Source organism: Bufo bufo, chromosome 2, assembly GCF_905171765.1.
Source record: "Bufo bufo chromosome 2, aBufBuf1.1, whole genome shotgun sequence".
NCBI lineage: Eukaryota > Metazoa > Chordata > Amphibia > Anura > Bufonidae > Bufo > Bufo bufo.
The window spans coordinates 635,255,366-635,273,535 of NC_053390.1; positions in this window are offsets into that span (position 1 = coordinate 635,255,366).

Here is an 18,170-nt window from a genome sequence, read left to right on the forward strand (position 1 = left end):
CCTGTTAAACAGCACAGCTAGCAGCCACTTACATATAGGCTGCTGGAACTTGCAAGTAACTTGGTAGTAAGATTTCATTCCAGTCCACAACATGGTGAGTCTTACAGTATGCTACAACCTGTAATCAGCAGATCTATTTCTCACTTTCCATTCTGTAGAAAGTCCATTATTTGTAGACACAATTGATATTTCTGCTGATAACGTTAGTGCAGCGATCTACAGTCAGAACTGTGGCGTTATGAGCAGGATATAGATCTCATTACTGACAGCTCTCACTACATGCACTCTCTTCTGAATACAGTATTGTCTGCACACAGTATTGTCTGCAGTCTCTTCTCAATACAGTATTGTCTGCAGTCTCTTCTCAATACAGTATTGTCTGCAGTCTTGTGTTAATAGACCCTTATGGTCCGTGGTAGCGGAATCCATAATGGAATTCTTAGATAAACTGAACCTTGTACACCAAAATTGAAACACAAGTTTACTCAACACTAGTTGCAATGTTTTAGCTCTGTGAATGAGCTGAAAACATTGCGACCAAGTGGTACTTTGGAACCGAACCCGAGTTCGGGAAATGGCTTTTTACAGTAGAAATTCATTTATGAAGTTATTATGCGAAGTCTCGCGAGACTTCAAAGTAATAACTTTGGCTTATAGGAGCAAATACATTCTAATACTGTACGGAGCCCCGTACAGCAGTGGTCCCAAACCTTTTTTGCACCAAGGACCAGTTTCATGCAAGACAATTTTCCCAGGGACCGGGTGGAGGGGAAGGGGGCGGGGGTTCTGGGGCGGGGCTTAGGGGTAGGCGGGGCTTAGGGGGTGCTAGTCAGCGCTGAGTGACTCACGCGCTTGACAAAACACAAGGTGCATATTAAAATATATAACCCTATATAACGACTATAAAAACTGACTAGGGTCTCTGCTGCACCTGGTCTCTGCTGCACCTGGTCTCTGCTGCACTGTACCGTATTTTTCGCCCTATAAGATGCACCTAGGTTTTAGAGTTGAACAATAAGAAAAAATATTTTTCATTACACCTCAGGTCAGACCAGCAATCAGACCCCCAATGTTAATCAGACCTCAGATCAGACCCCCAATGCCTCAGATCAACCCCCCAACCTTTAGCCATTTATCAGCCCCCATGTCAGCCATCAGCCCCTTATGTCAGCCATCAGCCCCCTATGTCAGCCATAAGCCCCCTATGTCAGCCATCAGCCCCCTATGTCAGCCATAAGCCCCCTATGTCAGCCATCAGCCCCCTATGTCAGCCATCAGCCCCCTATGTCAGCCATCAGCCCCCTATGTCAGCCATAAGCCCCCTATGTCAGCCATCAGCCCCCTATGTCAGCCATCAGCCCCTTATGTCAGCCATCAGCCCCTTATGTCAGCCTTCAGCCCCTTATATCAGCCATCAGCCCCTTATGTGAGCCGTCAGGCATCAGCCCCTTATGTCAGCCCTCAGCCCCTTATGTCAGCCATCATTAGCCCTTATGTCAGCCCCCAGGGCAAATAAAAAAAATAAAAAAACACTTACCTCTCCTGCTCCTGGTCACCATCGCGATCCTCTTCATCCTGCTGCCTTGCTGTGTATCGCAGTGCACAGCGTGAGGTCACAGAGCGACCTCACGCTGTGCGCAGCCCTGCACAGCCGATAGCCGAGCCGAGGACCAGAAAGCGGTGAGTACAGATCCTTCACCGCTTCCTGGTCCTCCTGTACTAATGAAGCGCTTCCATAATGGAAGCGCTTCATTAGTACCGTGTTGACTGCCCTGATCGCCGCGGCCCGGCAAACAATGTTCCAGGGGGACCGCTGCCGTACATGCTCTATATTTTTTTTTTGCTGGGCTACGGAACGGAAATGCGGATGCATCTTTTGCGGCCCCATTGAAAATGAATGGGTCCGCACCCCTTCTGCAAAATTGCGGAACGGATGCAGACCCATTATGCGGACGTGTAAATGGACCCTTAGTTATGGTCTGTGGTAGCAGAATCCACAACAGAATTCTTACATAACCCGAACCTGAACCTTGTACATCAAACTTGAAACACAAGTTCGCTCATCCCTAGTTGTGACCACAGGGGTGAATAAAGTGTTTTTCTCTTCAATCATTTTTTGTGAGAGTGCTGCCATTTTTTTTAAATTCTTATATTGTTCCGGATTTGTTGCCGGATCCATTGGCATGCACCTCTATATTGACATTTGGCCTGATGTGATATTAGTTTTTATATATAAAGGGAACACAAAAATAACACATCCTAGATCTGAGTAAATTAGGCTACTTTCACACCTGCGTTCAGGTGTCCGCTCGTGAGCTCCGTTTGAAGGGGCTCACGAGCGGTCCAGAACGCAGCCATCCAGCCCTGATGCATTCTCAATGGAGGCGGATCCACTGAGAATGCATCCGTCTGCCAGCGCTCAGCCTCCGCTCCGCTCAGTGAGCGGACACCTGAACGCTGCTTGCAGCGTTCGGGTGCCCGCCTGGCCGTGCGGAGGCGAACGGATCCGTCCAGACTTATAATGGAAGTCAATGGGGACGGATCCGTTTGAAGATGACACAGTATGTCTTAATTTTCAAACGGATCCGTCCCCCATTGACTTTCAATGTAAAGTCAAAACGGATCCGTTTGCATTATCATGAAACAAAAAAAAAAAAAAAAAAAATGCAAACGGATCCGTTCTGAACGGATGCAAGCGTTTGCATTATAGGAGCGGATCCGTCTGTGCAGACACCAGACGGATCCGCTCCTAACGAAAGTAGCCTTAATTAAATATTCTTCTGAAATACTTTGTTCTTTACATAGTTGAATGTGCTGACAACAAAATGGAAATCAAATTTATCAACCCATGGAGGTCTGGATTTGGAGTCACACTCAAAATTAAAGTGGAAAAACACACTACAGGCTGATCCAACTTTGATGTAATGTCCTTAAAACAAGTCAAAATGAGGCTCAGTAGTGTGTGTGGCCTCCACGTGCCTGTATGACCTCCCTACAACGCCTGTGCATGCTCCTGATGAGGTGGCGGACGGTCTCATGAGGGATCTCCTCCCAGACCTGAACTAAAGCATCTGCCAACTCCTGGACAGTCTGTGGTGCAACGTGACGTTGGTGGATAGTAGGGTTGTCCCGATACCACTTTTTTAGGACCGAGTACAAGTACCGATACTTTTTTTCAAGTAGTCACCGATACCGAATACCGATACTTTTTTTAAATGTCATGTGACCGTTTTGGGGGATCTGTGGATCTGTGGATGACGCACTGTCATGTGGGGGATCTGTGGATGGCACTGTTATGGGGGACCTGTGGATGGCACTGTTATGGGGGATCTGTGGATGGCACTGTTATGGGGGATCTGTGGATGGCACTGTTATGGGGGATCTGTGGATGGCACTGTTATGGGGGATCTGTGGATGGCACTGTTATGGGGGATCTGTGGATGGCACTGTTATGGGGGATCTGTGGATGGCACTGTTATGGGGGATCTGTGGATGGCACTGTTATGGGGGATCTGTGGATGGCACTGTTATGGGGGATCTGTGGATGGCACTGTTATGGGGGATCTGTGGATGGCACTGTTATGGGGGATCTGTGGATGGCACTGTTATGGGGGATCTGTGGATGGCACTGTTATGGGGGATCTGTGGATGGCACTGTTATGGGGGATCTGTGGATGGCGCTGTTATGGGGATCTGTGGATGGCACTGTTATGGGGGATCTGTGGATGGCACTGTTATGGGGATCTGTGGATGGCACTGTTATGGGGATCTGTGGATGGCACTGTTATGGGGGATCTGTGGATGGCACTGTTATGGGGGATCTGTGGATGGCACTGTTATGGGGATCTGTGGATGGTGCTGTTATGGGGGATCTGTGGATGGCACTGTTATGGGGATCTGTGGATGGCACTGTTATGGGGGATCTGTGGATGGCACTGTTATGGGGGATCTGTGGATGGCACTGTTATGGGGATCTGTGGATGGTACTGCTATGGGGTGGGATATCTGTGGATGGCATTGTTATGGGGTGGGGGGATCTGAGGATGGCATTGTTATTTGGTGGGGGATCTGTGGATGGAACTGTTATGGGGAGGATCTGTGGATGACACTGCTATATGTCATCCACAGATCCCCCTCATAACAGTGTCCCCCAATACACCGGGCCCCGCCGCTCACCGAAGTATTTATAAACGTGAATCCTTATCCTGTTGTTAAGTTGAACTAACGCTGCCCTCTCCCATGTTCCCCTGTATCCCCCTGTATCCCCACAGCACTTACTTAAGCTTCCATAGCAGGCAGAGCGGACGGCACCAGTAACGTCACTCACTGACGTCGCGCGCCTGCTCCGCCTGCTTCACTCATAAAGTGGGCGGAGCAGGCGCTCTACGTCAGTGTGTGACGTTACTGCTGCCGTCTGTTCTGCCTGCTATGGAAGCTTAAGTAAGTGCTGTGGGGATACAGGGGGATACAGGGGAACATGGGAGAGGGCAGCGTTAGTTCAACTTAACAACAGGATAAGGATTCACGTTTATAAATACTTCGGTGAGCGGCGGGGCCCGGTGTAAGAGTACAGTGACTGCACCGGGCCCCGCCCATAGTTACGCCCATAGTATTCTATTTATGTATCGGGGCGGGGTATCGGCGGCTGAGTACCGCCGAGAAAACTCGGAATCGGTCCCGATACCGATACTAGTATCGGTATCGGGACAACCCTAGTGGATAGAGCGAGACATGATGTCCCAGATGTGCTCAATTGGATTCAGGTCTGGGGAACGGGCAGGCCAATCCATAGCATCGCCTTCGTCTTGCAGGAACTGCTGACACACTCCAGCCACATGAGGTCTAGCATTGTCTTGCATTAGGAGGAACCAAAGGCCAACCGCACCAGCATATGGTCTCACAAGGGGTCTGAGGATCTCATTTCGGTACCTAATGGCAGTCAGGCTACCTCTGGCGAGCACATGGAGGGCTGTGTGGCCCTCCAAAGAAATGCCACCCCACACCATTACTGACCCAATGCCAAACCGGTCATGCTGGAGGATGTTGCAGGCAGCAGAACGTTCTCCGCGGCATCTCCAGACTCTGTCACATGTGCTCAGTGTGAACCTGCTTTCATCTGTGAAGAGCACAGGGCGCCAGTGGCGAATTTGCCAATCTTGGTGTTCTCTGACAAATGCTAAACGTCCTGCACGGTGTTGGGCTGTAAGCACAACCCCCACCTGTGGACGTCGGGCCCTCATATCACCCTCATGGAGTCTGTTTCTGACCGTTTGAGCAGACACATGCACATTTGTGGCCTGCTGGAGGTCATTTTGCAGGGCTCTAGCAGTGCTCATCCTGTTCCTCCTTGCACAAAGGCGGAGGTAGCGGTCCTGCTGCTGGGTTGTTGCCCTTCTACGGCCTCCTCCACGTCTCCTGATGTACTGGCCTGTCTCCTGGTAGCGCCTCCATGCTCTGGACACTACGCTGACAGACACAGCAAACCTTCTTGCCACAGCTCGCATTGATGTGCCATCCTGGATAAGCTGCACTACCTGAACCACTTGTGTGGGTTGTAGACTCCGTCTCATGCTACCACTAGAGTGAAAGCACCGCCAGCATTCAAAAGTGACCAAAACATCAGCCAGGAAGCATAGGAACTGAGAAGTTGTCTGTGGTCACCACCTGCAGAACCACTCCTTTATTGGAGGTGTCTTGCTAATTGCCTATAATTTCCACCTGTTGTCTATTCCATTTGCACAACAGCATGTGAAATTGATTGTCACTTAGTGTTGCTTCCTAAGTGGACAGTTTGATTTCACAGAAGTGTGATTGACTTGGAGTTACATTGTGTTGTTTAAGTGTTCCCTTTATTTTTTTGAGCAGTGTATATATATATATATATATATATATATATATATATATATCTTAGGGTTATTCCTGCAGTATATAAATCTTTTGCTAAAAGTAGTTGTGCATTGTGTGTGTGTGTGTGTGTGTGTGTGTATGGTATGCAAAGTATTCCCTCCTGTAGGGGACAGGTTCATTGATAAAAAAAAAAAAAAAAAAACGTAAATGGAAAAAGTATTTAAAAAACTAAAACAAGTAAAACTAAGCTATAAGGTTTTTTTGGTGTCATGTCCATCACTAATACTTCTGTATCATTTCAGGAACACTTGAACTTTGGGGGAAGATATTATGGAAAACTGATGAGCCTGGATGGTGGATGAGGAGCCCACAATGAATCCCTTTGTTTTATTGTGAAAATTTCATATTTATTGTCTGGGGGTTTATGCGGGTGTCCCGATTGTATATAATGGAGGATGTTTTCTAAGGGATAATGATTTATTTAATATTTGCTGACTTCTAACTTATTGCAAGTTACCGTTCTGTTACATCCAATTGAGGAGAGCCCTCTAAGTCACGCAATATAGCAGGAATGTCGCCCACGGTAGCATTGGGGCGACAATTGGAGGAGGGTTTCCCATCTTGGAAAAAGTGGGGACCTCCTCTATACTGCTGATAGTGGGATTTACCCATAGTGACTCGATGTAGAACGGCGCAGGCTGTCAGCCTTTACTATAATGATTCTACATAAGAACTGGTTATGTTCCCCTTTTCAAGATGGCGGTTGCTAGCCCAATGATGACTATGCGCATGCGCCGCCTCCCTCTGTCATCGGCGGATGGATGCGGCTGGTGACTGCAGTGTGTGCTGATTGCGTCACTAACGTGTGACGTCGCTGGTCACGTGCGTCACCGCTCGGACGCCTGCCGATGATGTGTATGCAGTCTGGACATGCGCTGTAACATCCCAGCGCGATAGTATACGTGGGCACCATCATTCCACCAGGTACTAACTCATTAGCTTATTCCCTATATACATGTTTATGATTAAAGTTTTAGCACTAATCATAGATGCACATGGAACAGCTGTGTATAATTATGTATCTGCTGTAATATTATATGATATTCTATTGTATTTTACACTTGACACTTTTGTTGCACTTGTCACTTTATTAATCATCATGACCACGGTCTTTTTATGAATATTTGGATATTTTTTCACGGATTTCTGTAAAGTTCCAATTATGCTGATGTATTGATTGGTCTGATTGGGACACTTATATTTGTGGTCATGGCTACGCCCAAGAGGTATCCGAAGAACCCTAGGGAGAGAAACAACAGGAACAACCTAACCCAGCTAGGCGTGTCTTAGCTGACGTGACTAAATGGCTTGTTGTGTGCCCTAAGCCATGATCGTGGGTAGGCCTATAAGTGGGCATACCCTGTGGAAATGAGAAGATAAGGGAGGGAGGGTGGGGCACCTGAAAACACACGTAGGAAGTGAAGGTGTGGCTCGTATATGAAGAGCCTCCGCCCCTCCCACAAATGCAGGCTGACTAATCAGCCTTACCAACATGTACAGTGGGGGAAATAATTATTTGACCCCTCACTGATTTTGTAAGTTTGTCCAATGACAAAGAAATGAAAAGTCTCAGAACAGTATCATTTCAATGGTAGGTTTATTGTAACAGTGGCAGATAGCACATCAAAAGGAAAATCGAAAAAATAACTTTAAAAAAAAGATAGCAACTGATTTGCATTTCATTGAGTGAAATAAGTATTTGAACCCCTACCAACCATTAAGAGTTCTGGCTCCCACAGAGTGGTTAGACACTTCTACTCAATTAGTCACCCTCATTAAGGACACCTGTCTTAACTAGTCACCTGTATAAAAGACACCTGTCCACAGAATCAATCAATCAAGCAGACTCCAAACTCTCCAACATGGGAAAGACCAAAGAGCTGTCCAAGGATGTCAGAGACAAAATTGTAGACCTGCACAAGGCTGGAATGGGCTACAAAACCATTAGCAAGAAGCTGGGAGAGAAGGTGACAACTGTTGGTGCGATTGTTCGAAAATGGAAGGAGCACAAAATGACCATCAATCGACCTCGCTCTGGGGCTCCACGCAAGATCTCACCTCGTGGGGTGTCAATGGTTCTGAGAAAGGTGAAAAAGCATCCTAGAACTACACGGGAGGAGTTAGTTAATGACCTCAAATTAGCAGGGACCACAGTCACCAAGAAAACCATTGGAAACACATTACACCGCAATGGATTAAAATCCTGCAGGGCTCGCAAGGTCCCCCTGCTCAGGAAGGCACATGTGCAGGCCCGTCTGAAGTTTGCCAATGAACACCTGAATGATTCAGAGAGTGACTGGGAGAAGGTGCTGTGGTCTGATGAGACCAAAATAGAGCTCTTTGGCATTAACTCAACTCGCTGTGTTTGGAGGAAGAAAAATGCTGCCTATGACCCCCAAAACACCGTCCCCACCGTCAAGCATGGGGGTGGAAACATTTTGCTTTGGGGGTGTTTTTCTGCTAAGGGCACAGGACAACTTATTCGCATAAACGGGAAAATGGACGGAGCCATGTATCGTGAAATCCTGAGCGACAACCTCCTTCCCTCTGCCAGGAAACTGAAAATGGGTCGTGGATGGGTGTTCCAGCACGACAATGACCCAAAACATACAGCAAAGGCAACAAAGGAGTGGCTCAAGAAGAAGCACATTAAGGTCATGGAGTGGCCTAGTCAGTCTCCGGACCTTAATCCAATCGAAAACCTATGGAGGGAGCTCAAGCTCAGAGTTGCACAGAGACAGCCTCGAAACCTTAGGGATTTAGAGATGATCTGCAAAGAGGAGTGGACCAACATTCCTCCTAAAATGTGCGCAAACTTGGTCATCAATTACAAGAAACGTTTGACCTCTGTGCTTGCAAACAAGGGTTTTTCCACCAAGTATTAAGTCTTTTTTTGTTAGAGGGTTCAAATACTTATTTCACTCAATGAAATGCAAATCAGTTGCTATCTTTTATTTAAAGTTATTTTTTCGATTTTCCTTTTGATGTGCTATCTGCCACTGTTACAATAAACCTACCATTGAAATGATACTGTTCTGAGACTTTTCATTTCTTTGTCATTGGACAAACTTACAAAATCAGTGAGGGGTCAAATAATTATTTCCCCCACTGTATGTTGTGCACTTTTTATCAATGCTTGAGAAAGGCTCATGTAAGAGCCGAAACGTCGCTTTTGCCACCACGTGGGTGAATAAAACTTACATTGTTTTACTGAAGAACCGTTTGGAGTGCCGTCCGATTTTTTTGCTGTCTATAAGTGGGTAAGCACCAGTTACCATACTTGGACTTTGCACCCGTTTTCCTTTTTTACTATACTATTAATTCCTCTGGTGCTGCCGATAGTTTTTTTCATCATATATATATATATCGCTTGAGGAAGGCTCTTGTGAGCCAAAACGTCGCAAGACTTGCCATATTATGGGTGAATAAACCACTTGCTGATTTTATCACTATCTTGGAGTGCAGTCCTACTTCTTTGTTCTCTCTCTCTCTATATATATATATATATATATATCTTAGGGTTATTCCTGCAATATATAAATCTTTTGCTAAAAGTAGTTGTGCATTGTGTGTGTGTGTGTGTGTATATATATATATATATATTACTCTTTTTGTGAGGAAAGGTAACCAAAAAAATGGCTGTTCTGGCACAGATAATGTGATATTTTTATAGAGCAGGTCGTCATGACGTAGCGATACCTAATATGTCGATTTATTTTATTTTATTTTGGATTTACACAATAAACAATTTTTTGAAAAAAAAATCATGTTTTTGTGTTTCCATTTTCTGAAAGCGAATTAGTTTTTATTTTTTGGGCAATTGTCTTTGGTAGGGTCTCATTTTTTGCTGGAAGAGATGATGGTTTGGGGCGCATATGAATTTTTTTATCGCTTATTATACTTTTTGTGATGTAAGGTGATAAAAAAAATGGCTTTTTTGGCACATTTTTTATTTAATTTTTTTACAGCGTTCACCAGATGGGTTGGATCACATGCTATTTTTATAGAGCAGATTGTTACGGACACAGTGATGCCTAATAAGTGCATTTTTTTAAATTTTATTGGTGTTTAATTGGTACTATTTTGGGGTACATATTACTCTTTTGATCACTTTTTATACCATTTTTGTGGGAAGTGCGGTGGGCAAAATTGCAATTCTATCATATTTTTTTTTTTTGGCGTTCACCGTGCGGTAAAAGAAACATGATCCTTTTATAGATCTGGTTGTTACGGACGCGGCGATACCAAACATGTTTAGTGTTTTTTATTTTTTACATTTGTAACTAATTATATGTGCGGATATAGGAAGAAAAAAATAATAAAACAATAAGACCAGGCACTCTAATATGTAGTCAAAATTAAGAAATATTTAATTAAACTCCTAAAAATTGCATTAATTCATGAGTATAGCAGCATAAAAATCACATATGAGTAGGTCACATAAGTGGCAACATTAATTCATAAATGTAGCAGCATAAGAATCACATAGGAATAGATCAAATCGGTGGCAGCAATAGATGCTCATCAAAGTGCAAGAGTGCAAATACTAGCAACAATGATAATCAAAGTCCAAAATATGGAAAGCCGCAATCCATGTGTTAATTCTTTAAAAGGTGATAATCCTCTTGTATGTCCGGATAACACTCTTAACTGAACGGATTCTCAAATAATCGTGTTCATAAATAATCGTGGTTCCGTATGGTGTTGCTGCTGACTTTCAGCAGCGCATAAGTGAATGTCACAAGTCCTTAAAGAAGACAGAGGGAATCAAGAGGCACAGTGCGGTAACGTACCGAGGTGGTGTCCCACCTATTGTTGCAACTGTGTTAGTGTTACCTCAATCTAGTCGATGTCCTCTTGTCTTTGTGCGGGCTTGGAAATTCGCAATAGGCCGGATATCAACTGACTATGTGCTTGTTAGAGCTTCGTGTCATCAGCTGATTGTACGCTTGTTGCAGCTTCGTATCATTAGAGCTTTCTCCAATAGTTGCTGGTCTGTGACACAGCCGTCTTTGCTTTAAAATTCAGGAAAACTTCTGTTCCAGCATGCCGGTGCAAGGTTATAGGAAGAAGTTACATTTTTTTAAACTTTTAAAACTTTTTTTTTTTACACTTTTTTGACTCAGACCCATTTGGTTCTTGAAGATCCAGTGGGTCTGATGCCTCTACAATACACCCTGCAGTACACTGTATAGTGTACTACAGTGTATTGTCATTCACAGTAAGGCCTCTTACATTCCGGTTTACGTTCCGGTTTTTGCATTCCGGACCGCAAAATACTGAAAAAGCCATATGGTATTGTGCAAGAGGCCTAAGCCTGATCAGACTCAGCTATACCATGGCAATCCGGATGCCTGTGAAGGCGTCCGGTTGCCTTGGTAACGCGCAGTGGCCCGATGGGGGAGGGAGCTCCCTCCCTCAGTTTACCCTTCAAGCATCGGGCCGCTGCCACAGCAGAGCAGCAGCCCGATGGTTATCCCCTCCATGCAGCGGTCCCTAAGGACTGCGGCATGGAAGGGATTAAATGACCAACATCGGTGCCAGCACCGATGTCAGCCGTTTCAAGCAAAGTGTCAGCTGTATGTTACAGCTTGTTGCAGCGCCGGCCATCCTGAAGGGGAGGGGGGTGACGGCTTGTATGGAGGTGAGGACGGCCATCCTACATGGTGGGGATAGGGGGGTCGGCATCAGGCCGCTGCCACAGTAGAGCAGCGGCCCGATGGTTAGCCCCTTTCCATACAGCGATCCCTAAGGACCATGGCATGGACGGGGTTATGTCTGCAGTTTGAAGCAGACTGTCAGCTGTATGTTACAGCTGACAGCAGACGTCGCACTAAATTTTTTCCAGTAGAGTAAAAATACTCCTCTTAACAATTTTGAGGAGTATTTTTAGCTGAGGCGGAGTACAAATTTTGTTATAATTCATATGTATATAATGCATTGGCCCACATAACGTTAGGAGGCTGATATTTCTGTAGTGAAACCATTACTAGTCTCCCATGCAGAAATAAATATAGACAATTTTACATTTATCCAACATCATACGCTAAACATAAGACCACTGCTGCCATACACAGCGCCCACCTGACGCTGCCATACACATCGCCCACCTGAGGCTGCCATACACAGTGCCCACCTGAGGCTGCCATACACAGCGCCCACCTGAGGCTGCCATACACAGCGCCCACCTGAGGCTGCCATACACAGCGCCCACCTGAAGCTGCCATACACAGCGCCCACCTGAGGCTGCCATACACAGCGCCCACCTGAGGCTGCCATACACAGCGCCCACCTGAGGCTGCCATACACAGCGCCCACCTGACGCTGCCATACACAGTGCCCACCTGACACTACTATATACATATTACATACACAGCTCTACTACATGCCCATTACACAGAGAGTTTCCTATATACACATTGCACACACAGGTCTGCTACATGTCCATTACACAGATAGAACTACTGTGTGCACATTATACACAGAAAACTGTACAATAGACTGGGTACAGCTCCATAGCCCTGCTTTATACACACCATCCATACATAGAGTACCTTAGCATTCTCCACCAGCACAGTCCTACACAGATCCTGTGTTCCCCTATCTCCTCCGACACACATGACTGATCACATGACTGTGACATCACCACAGGTCCCGTAACCACAATGTAGTGTTTAGTCCAGACTCTGGAGCTGCTCTGGGTGAGAGATATGTCTGTGAGGGGCGTGGGGCTTCTCAGGATAGGGATGGGGCTTCACGTGTGCCGGTGTTCTGCCAGATTCATATACCTTACCAGATTGCTATACCGGAAGTGATGCGGCCGCACCAGAAGTGACGCGGCCGCACAGGAATCAGCTGGAGGTGGGTGTCTGCTGGGCTGCGCAAGCGCACATCCACTGGATTAGCAAAAAATCATTGCAGCGCCACGGGAGAAGGACTTCATGCGCGTAGATTTTCCAGCGCAAAATGTTCCATCAGAACTCCGTACTCCTGAGTGCGCACGCACGCACAAATCATCAGGAGCAGTTCATCCTTACTGCAGAGCTGAGTGCAGAATATCGAGCTCACCACATAGCAGAGCTGAGTGCTGGATATTACCCCAGTATCCAGCACTCAGCTCTACGGTGTCCCCCAATATCCCGCTCTCAGCTCTGCTATGTGGTGACCTCGATATTCTGCACTCAGCTCTGCGGTAAGGATGAACTGCTCCTGATGACTTGTGCGCACGTTTGCGCTCAGGGGTAGGGAAATCTGATGGAACATTTTGCGCTGAAAAATCTACCTACCCCTAAGTGTGCACGTGCGGTGTACTGTTTCGCGCATGCACATGAAGTCTTTCTCCCGCGGCGCTGCAATGATTTTTTGCTAATCCAGTGGATGTGCACTTGCGCATTGCGGCACACATCCTCCTCCAGCTGATTCCTGTGCAGCCGCATCACTTCCGGTATAGCGTTCTGGCAAGGTATAGGAATCTGGCAGACAGGAGGAGTTACAGAAAATCTGTCAGATGACAGATTCTCTGTAAACTCACTGAGAGCAGCCTGCTGTGCATAGGAAGCACAGCAGGCTGTAGAACAAAAACGAAAAAAGATAGATAAATAGAACCAATTGGAGAAATGATTTTCTCCACAAAATAAATTAATTAGTGTCTTTTTTTTTACAAAGGTGTTCATATCACAGGATACCTCGCTCTCATAAGAAATAGTTACTGAAGTTGATAGGAAACAGACTGAAGCCAGAGATTAGCACAGCAGCAGAGAAAGAAAACAAAGTATTCAAGTTTACCTCCCAGTTTACCCTTAGCCTGCTGGAGCCAAGAGAAAGATCAAATATTGATTGGATGACACCAGTTTATTGCAAGTTTATTCAAGTATAACTGTTAAACTTTACCAAGTCTGGACTCTACTTATGATTTAGGAATCCAGCCTCTGATCAACAAAAGAAAAAGAGCTTTAATCAGGTGAACCACAGCTATGTGTCTATGCAAACAGTTTCATATAGAGGTCTCAACAGCAAGGACACAATTAGAATAATAATAAAAATGTATGCTCACCCTCCTAAACCCCTTTCATTCTAGTGCCACTGCTCCTTCCTTGCTGGGCTTTGTTGTCTTGACTGCAGCAGTAACGTGCCCGTATACTGCATATGACTGTTGCAGCCAATCACTGGCCTCATCAGTCTTGTGCCATATGCCTCAGTGACTGGTTGCACCGCTCACATGCAGTATATTGGCAATTCCTCACGGCAGCAGCAGTGGGGAGGATGGAGCATTGACGCTGGAATGGAGGGGGCTTGGGTCAGTGAGTATAATTTTTTTTATTTTATTATTCTAATAGTGTTACTGCCATCATTGATATTTTTCTACTTAGAGGTTGTCCCACAAAAAATATTCTACAGTTTTCAAACCAGCACCTGGACCTGAATTATTTTGTAATAATTGTATGTAATAAAAAATTTAGCATAGCCACTGAGTTATTCAATAAAATGTATCTGTATAGCGCCACCTGCTGTTTTTTCCCCCTTATTTCTTTGTCCTTGTGAGAAATATGAGGAGTTATAATTTAATGCCTGCCTATTTGCAGTCATCTGGCAGAGGAAAGAGGCTCCACACCATGGTGGCCGTGCCTCAAAGCCTGAAAATGACAACCTTTCATATCTCCAGCAGCTGGGCTTGAAGCAAACTTAGCTGACAGGACGACCCCCCTGCGGGAGGGCTGAGCTGGTCAGCTGCATCAAAAGAAATTCCCCAGACAATCCGCAACTGGGAGTTCTTGAGGAATTATGAAATTACCGTACATCTTCGCCATACACCATTTATGTGTTTCTGAGACCCTGGAACCCTGGATTTTTTTTCTACTATAACCAAAGGTAGGGGGATTGGGATCCTCCCAGCGGGAGGGAGGGGCGTGACTGACTAACAGCCATTTTCTTTCTCTGAAGGGAGGTCACGCCATGTACTGTGTTTTGAGAGACCCGGAAACCCCATGTCACGCTTCGGTGTGGGAGGGAAACACCACACTGAGCATAATAGGGAAGGGGGAAACAGGGAATCGGGCCTGAGAACTAGGGAAGGAAGATGGACACCTCCTAGTAGAACCCTAACCAAAATCCTGACTGACTACCAGTATGAACAGACCCCAGAGGTAGGAATACCTAGAGTCCTATCTACCCCTATATAACACTGGCAGGGGCGAGACTACCTGTTCCTCCAAAAGAAAGGACGAACAGGAGTCTCCTTCAGGCTTAATACAAACGATAGGGAAATGAAACACACAGAACCCAAACAAAATATAAAAAAGGGAAAAGAAAGACTTAACTTCAAAGGGGCTATGGAAGCACCAGGAACTCCGCCAAGATCCACACACACCAGCTATCCACAACTGAAACTGAATCTATAAACCGCACAGCATTGTAGGAGAAGCAACAATAAATAAGGAAGGTTAAATGACCACATTAGCAACACCTGAGGCAAGGGGTGTGGCCATTAACAGAAACAACAAAGACGCCTATTGATCCACAAGGAAAACGTGTCAGATCAAACCATGTGTTGCCAGTCTCACCGATCTTCTGCCACCTGTCGCGGGAATGCCCGTGACACCCCAGCTGGCATCACTGCCGCCCAAGTGACTACAGCATCAAAGGACTATACCTATATGCGGTAACTGACTTTCACATTATCTGTTAACTCTTATTTATAATGCTGAAGGTTGCGTGGGCCACCCTCTCTCACTCCCTGTGCCTGTGTGGACAGGAGGTGTCGGTGTAAAACTGTGCCAAGCTGACCTTACGTACTCCCAGGGAGTGCAGAACATAACATCTTGGTCAAAGTGACAAGACCATACTGTGTGATCCCAAAGTAGTGTTATGAGCATTTTTATAGGACAGAAGGTAAAGCACTTTTACAGCCTCTTGAGGCAAGACCCATGCTTGTTATTTACATATTTACATATCTACCCTAAACCTATGCCAAGTTTTGTATCAATCTGATATTCATACCTGGGTGGATTTTATATACAGTTGCAAGAAAAAGTATGTGAACCCTTTGGAATGATATGGATTTCTGCACAAATTGGTCAGAAAATGTGATCTGATCTTCATCTAAGGCACAACAATAGACAATCACAGTCTGCTTAAACTAATAACACACAAAGAATTAAATGTTACCATGTTTTTATTGAACACACCATGTAAACATTCACAGTGCAGGTGGAAAAAGTATGTGAACCCTTGGATTTAATAACTGGTTGAACCTCCTTTGGCAGCAATAACTTCAACCAAACGTTTCCTGTAGTTCCAGATCAGACGTGCACAACGGTCAGGAGTAATTCTTGACCATTCCTCTTTACAGAACTGTCTCAGTTCAGCAATATTCTTGGGATGTCTGGTGTGAATCGCTTTCTTGAGGTCATGCCACAGCATCTCAATCAGGTTGAGGTCAGGACTCTGACTGGGCCACTTCAGAAGGCATATTTTCTTCTGTTTAAGCCATTCTGTTGTTGATTTACTTCTATGGTTTGGGTCGTTGTCCTGTTGCAACACCCATCTTCTGTTGAGCTTCAGCTGGTGGACAGATGGCCTTAAGTTCTCCGGCAAAATGTCTTGATAAACTTGGGAATTCATTTTTCCTTCGATAATAGCAATACGTCCAGGCCCTGACACAGCAAAGCAGCCCCAAACCATGATGTCCCCACCACCATACTTCACAGTTGGGATGAGGGTTTGATGTTGGTATGCTGTGCCTCTTTTTCTCCACACATAGTGTTGTGTGTTTCTTCCAAGCAACTCAACTTTGGTTTTATCTGTCCACAGAATATTTTGCCAATACTGCTGTGGAACATCCAGGTGATCTTGTGCAAACTGTAAACTTGCAGCAATGTTTTTTTTGGACAGCAGTGGCTTCCTCTGTGGTATCCTCCCATGAAATCCATTCTTGTTTAGTGTTTTACGTATCGTAGATTCGCTAACAGGGATGTTAGCATATGCCAGAGACTTTTGTAAGTCTTCAGCTGACACTCTAGCATTCTTCTTCACCTCATTGAGCAGTCTGCGCTATGCTCTTGCAGTCATCTTTACAAGACGACCACTCCTAGGTAGAGTAGCAGCAGTGTTGAATTTGTCTTACCGTGGACTGATGAACAGCAAGGGGTTTGGAGATACTTTTATAACCCTTTCCAGATTTATGCAAGTCAACAATTCTTAATCTTAGGTCTTCTGAAAGCTCTTTTGTGCAAGGCATCATTCACATCAGGCAATGCTTCTTGTGAAAAGCAAACCCAGAACTGGTGTGTGTATTTTATAGGGAAGGGCAGCTGTAACCAACACCTCCAATCTCATCAAATTGATTGGACTCCAGTTGGCTGACATCTCACTCCAATTAGCTCTTGGAGATGTCATTAATCTAGGGGTTCACATACTTTTTCCACCTGCACTGTAAATGTTTACGTGGTGTGTTCAATAAAAACATGGTAACATTTAATTCTTTGTGTGTTATTAGTTTAAGCAGACTGTGATTGTCTATTGTTGTGACTTAGATGAAGATCAGATCACATTTTATGACCAATTTGTGCAGAAATCCATATCATTCCAAAGGGTTCACATATTTTTTCTTGCAACTGTATATATAAAATCACAAATAGTGCAGCAGCACAGTCAGATGTTGTGCACTGGGTGCAACTCCTCACAGAGGCCGGCCCCTCCTCCCAGATATATACTTATCAAATGACGAGGCAGCACTTCCACCTTTAGGTGGTAGGGTGAAGACCCCAAAACTTTAATCCCAGCAACGTTTCGGCCTACTCAATGAGGCCTTTATCAAGCTACATAACAGTGCATACAACCAGGTATATATACCCACAATTCAATACAAACCAATTACAATCAGTGATTACACATGTCATCAATCAGGTCACATGATCTCTAACCACGTCATCACAAGACATTTGTGCGTGGTAAACATTTACAAATGAATCATACAAAAAGTATAAAAATTAGAAAAGGTGATCATCCATAATTACAATGAATATGTGCATTCAAATTAGTATATGTACATACCTCTAGTTTATACAGAGATTATGTCACATTGCGTACATAACCCCAAAACGTACATATAGTGCTTATGTGCTCAGTGCATAAAGAGTTAAAATCTTTTATCCATGATGCAGCTGCATCATATCTAAACTTAAAAACAACATGATGAAGCTCACCGTCCATGGACCCATAGAACCTGCCAGCGTTGGCGTCCCTCAGTCTGCAGTGCGCATGCT